This window comes from Pan troglodytes, chromosome 10, assembly GCF_028858775.2.
Source record: "Pan troglodytes isolate AG18354 chromosome 10, NHGRI_mPanTro3-v2.0_pri, whole genome shotgun sequence".
In the NCBI taxonomy this organism is placed as follows: domain Eukaryota; kingdom Metazoa; phylum Chordata; class Mammalia; order Primates; family Hominidae; genus Pan; species Pan troglodytes.
The window spans coordinates 47548602-47554111 of record NC_072408.2 but is presented as its reverse complement, the minus strand read 5'-3'; positions in this window follow the sequence as shown (position 1 = coordinate 47554111).

Below are 5510 nucleotides of genomic sequence, written 5' to 3'. Positions count from 1 at the left end.
TAGGTATTGCAAAGCTTCATGGTTATTCAGCTATAAAGTTGGAAATGCTAACCCATCTAATCACCTTACTTTTTAGATAGTAAATAAGATGTATTATTAAATTATTTTAAATTGATTATTAGATACATATTAAGTACCAGGCCCAGTGTTTGACAGTTTATTATAAATCATTACTAATGTCATGACAACCCTGCCAGGGTGGTATTGGTACCTCAATTTTATAGATAAGAAAGCTGAGTAACTTGTCATGTGCTGCATAGTTAATACATCTGACATTTATTCATTGGTTTACTATATTCCAGGCACTACACTAAACGCTTGACACACATTTTCTCATCTACCCTCACAGCAACCTTAGAGGTAACAGCGACACACATCCTTGTACTTTTCATTCCCAAACATTTCCTAAATGATGAAGACGTTGTTGTGACCAAGGACTAGTGGAAGCCAAGGTCAGGGAACATCTATATATGGAAATGTTTGTTGCACTAACAAGGAAGGTCACATAATAAGATTTCACATCCTGTGTGTTTCCCACCAGTAAATATTTCTTTGATTTAGCAATTTTCCTCTGTTGTCCTATTGAGGCAGGAGAATAGGGTCTGGAGGCAGGGAGCCTAAGGACTTCCTAGAACTAAATCCAACAGAAAAACCCCAACTTTCTATGCCCAAGTAAATAACTTTGTAACTTCACTTCAGCTATGACAGGAAACTTCCTCTTCATTTGTACAGGGTGTACACCAAGTAACTAACCTTGTAATTTTACTTCACCCTCTTCATTTGCATAGGGCATACACCAAGTAACCAATGAGAAACCTCTAGAGGGTATTTAAACCTCAGAAAATTCTGTAACTAGTGCTCATGAGCTGTTTGCTCAAGACTGCTCCCACTCTGTGGCATGTACTTTCTTTTCAATAAATCTGTGCTTTTCTTTTGTTGCTTTATTTGTGCATTTTGTGCAATTCTTTGTTCAAAATGCCAAGAACCTGGACACCCTCCACTAGCAGTGTAGAGTGGAGTAGATAAATAATTTAGTAGAATTATTTATTAGATCTTTTTTTTGCCTAATATAACTTTTTCAATACTTAAGTAAATAAAAAAAGAAATTTATTATAACATAGTCTAATAATAAATGGTATAATTAGATTTTGGTGAGTATGCTCTTAATTCTTTTGTTCAATCAATTAAAACACCAATCAGTAGCTGAATTAAGTTTGGGAATCCAAATAAAGAGGGAGTCTTGAGAAGTGACTAATTCTATCCCTGAATGATAAAACGTATTCTTTTATTTAGAATGGAAGGGTTTCTAGCAAATTAGCTGGTGTTTCATCGAGCAGGGGTTAAGGAGAAGGTGGTTTCAGGGGCCAATGGAATACAAGAGGGAACAAGGGAAAGGCTACTCAAGGTGAATCAATTAAGGATATTAAAAATGGTAGCAACAATACCAATTTGGTTACCCCGCCATTTATTCTACAACCTATATAGATTTTGCCTATGTTTTTCTGCAGATAATTAAGATTTCATTTCATTTGTAAAAGTATTTGCATTTAGTCTGTGAAAGTATTAATCTGTCCATAGCACTGTCACAGGGTATATCCTTTACATAGTGGGTTCCCAAGAAGATGTAACACCCTTATCTCAATAATTTCTTTGCATATCAATTGATAGTGATAACACATAAAAGCATTCTGTTTTGTTGATGGCATTTTATGTCTGCTTGATAATCAAAAGAAGGTAGTCTGCTACATTAATAGTTAGAATAGAAAATTTCCAACAGTGAGATGCATTGTATTTAGACTTCTCATCCAGCACTTTTGAATGGTGTGAACTATCAAGGATACTTGCTATGGTCTGATCCAAAAAAGAGCCAATAAGGAATTTCATAAATGGTTCTTGATTAGGACCCAGTCACTGTGTTGGAGTTAGTGATATGGTAGCACAGATCTCTCTGGGATGGAGGCCTCAATCTATGAATAACATTATACACAATGGCTCAATAATATGAGGTAATATTATCATTCGTAGTCTACTAGCCTTTTAAAGTCTTGAGGGCAAAAAAGAACAAATGGGTGGTCCCTGCCCTTGATTGTTTTATAATAGCCTAACACAGTTTTCCTGTTTAATGTGGCCATTATGCTTATTTGGGCAAATGGTTATCTCAAATATGTGATATGCAGTACAGTCAATTTCTTCCTTAAAAATATGTCTGTTTTCTCAACTCCTCTTAGATTTTGAGGATAGTGCAAGAATTATTTTACATGGAAAAATGTATGGATTTTGTATTGAGTCAGTGGGATAACAACTTCAATGCTTCTCTTTTTATACTTTTGCCGAGGAATGAAATGGGAATACCAATACTTATGCTACTACCGCTGGCAATAACAACAGGCCATCTCCAATGGCGAACAGAGCATTATCTATCTTAAAAGAGAGAAAGTTAAATCTATCCACAGTGAAATATTTGAAAATATAAAAACAGAGAGAACATAATATCATAGAAAGAGCCCCACACAATTAACAGACATTAACAATGAAAGGGACAGCAGTGTGTTGGTATAAACACAACCTCATTTTCCTGAACTCCATTTCAACTTCTCATTCCTATTTCATCTCTTGGCAAAAGTATAGAAACAGAGGCATCGAAGGTGTTATCCCACATACTCAAGCACTGGTCAAGGCAATGATGATTACATCAGCACTGAGCCTTACAGATTCATTTAGTATTACAAGAAAGAACCTTGAAAACAAACCATTTCTATTGTGTTGAGCCCATGGTCTACAAACCTCTAGGCATTCATAAGCAACTCTCAATATTTCAGTGTTCTAAGAGAAATCACATAGCTACCTAAGTTTGTGCATGCTAAATAAAATCTTGTTTATTTGTTTTTGGCTGAAATACCAACTCAGGGTGGCAACCATGGTTATCTTATGCTAACGAAAATGTCTTTGGCTAATATAATAAAAATTGTTCCACTTTGGGAGGCTGAGGCGGGCGGATCACAAGGTCAGGAGATCCAGACCATCCTGGCTAACACAGTGAAACCCCGTCTCTACTAAAAAATACAAAAAACTAGCCGGGCGTGGTGGCGGGCGCCTGTAGTCCCAGCTACTGGGGAGGCTGAGGCAGGAGAATGGCGTGAACCCAGGAGGCGGAGCTTGCAGTGAGCCGAGATCACGCCACTGCACTCCAGCCTGGGCAACACAGCGAGACTCCATCCGAAAAAATACATAAATACATACATAATAAATAAATAAATAAATAAAATAAAAATAAAAATTGTTCAAAACATGGGACCCAACAGGGGAAAATAGTAACAGGTTAGGGGTCTTGATGGCCTAACTCCAGTAGTCCAATCTGTCCCCCATTTTGAGGACACTAAGACTTGCAGAGGTGAAATTATTTGCCCAAAACCACTACCCAAGAGAACACTCAGTTCAGCAAAGGTATTTTTAAACCATAGCACATAACATTCTATGCCTGCTTACTTTTTAGATAAAAGAAGAATGTGAAGCCAGTGGCCCGCCTGATGGTGGATAGGTGTGTTTTTCTAAACTTCAGCAGCCTTCTCTTACAATAAGTAATCTCAGTCATTATCCTCAGCCAGGTTTCCTCCTATAAGATAGAAATATTAACCCCTATCTCTTATGGTATTGATAAGAATTGCATGGTAAGTCAACCACTCCTTTAACACACTGCAGAAACTTCAGTAAATGCTACCTATTATAATTAGATATGCTAGACCAGTAGTTCTCAAAGTGTGGTCATCAGAACAGCAGCATCATCTGGAAATTTGTTAAAAATGCAAACTATTGAGCCTCACCCTAAACCTACTAAATCAGAAACTTCAGGTAGGGCCCAGCAATCTGTTTTTGTTTTGTTTTGTTTTGTTTTGTTTATTTTGAGATGGGGTCTCACTCTGTCACCCAGGCCAGAGTGCAGTGGTATGATCTCTGCTCACTGCAACCTCCACCTCCCAGCTCAAGTGATCTTCCCACCTCAGCCTCCAAGTGGCTGGGACCACGTGCCATCACAAGCAGCTAATTTTTTGTATTTTGTTGTTGTTGTTGTAGAGATGAGGTTTCACCATGTTGCCCAGGCTGGTCTCAAACTCCTGAGCTCAAGCGATCTGCCTGCCTCAGCCTCCGAAAGTGTTGGGATTACAGGCATGAACCACCGTGCCCAGCCCAATGTGTTTTTTAAACCTTTCAGATGTTTCTGACGCACAGTCAAACTTTGAGAATTAGGTCCTACCATGACAAAACAAAACTGAAATTCCCCTGAGGATATATTTGTACTTACAAGCATTTTGTTATGTTTATCATTCGCACATTTTAAGGCATAAACTAGCAGTAATATTGGGAATTAATTTTAATAATATGGCTAGCTAAAAACTTGATGATGGGCAGGAGAATAAAGTCAAGAGAAAGCCTGAACACTCAGTGCCACTCCCTAGGCATGCCAAACAGAGAGCCTGTAGCAAGAAAGATTGTTAGAGAGGAAGCACTTGCGTGTGGATGGACAGAGGGAAAAATAATTCTTCCTTAATTATTCAGAAATCTGGGCTGGGCCTGGTGGCTCACACCTGTAATCCCAGCACTTTGGGGGGCCAAGTGGGAGGACTGCTGAGGCCAGGAATTTGAGACCACCCTGGGGCAATGAGGCAAAATCCTGGTCTCAGCAGCAAAATAAATAAATACATACATAATATCTATCTATCTATCTATCTATCTATCTATCTATCTATCTATCTATCATCTATCTATCTATCCAATTACCTGGAGTGTTAACAACAAAAATTCCAGATCCTTGGCCAGGCAGGTAGCTCACGTTTGTAATCACAACACTTTGGAAGGCCTAGGCAGGAGGATCACTTTCCCCCAGGAGTTCCAGAGCAGCCTGGGCAACACAGGGAGACCACATCTCTACATTAAAAAACAAACAAAAAAATAGCCAGCTGTAGTGGCGCGCGCCCGTAGTCCCAGCTACTGGGGTAGCTGAGGTGGAAGAATCGCCTGATCTCGGGGAGGTCAAGGCTGCTGCAGTAAGTCGTGATGGCACCACTGCACTCCAGCCTTGGTAACGGAGCGAGATCCTGTCTCAAAATAAAAAGTCTGCATTGTACGGTGGAGAAAGGCTGTCTCTGCCTATGCCATTCCTTCTAACTAAACGTCTTGTTTCCTGTTCTCTACCCAGCCTAGCCCTTTGGTTAGCATCTCCTCCTCAACTCCAAAAGTCTCAGGCATCCATTTGGCCAGTATCTTTCAATCCTCAACCTCGCAGAAGTCATCCCCCTTGTGTTCCCTTCGCTCTGGGGCCTTATCCAAATGAGTACATTTTGCCCTTTGACAATTTGTCTTTTTTGTTATTCTGCTTCTCCTTACGGGAAAGCGCTCTTTATGGGCTGTAAAAGAAAAAAGTGCCCCTTTCAGTAACTATCCCCAGCAAGGGTCTAAGGAGCCATTTCTCTTCCACCTCTGGAGATAAGAGCGGACTGCGGTGGGGCGGAGCC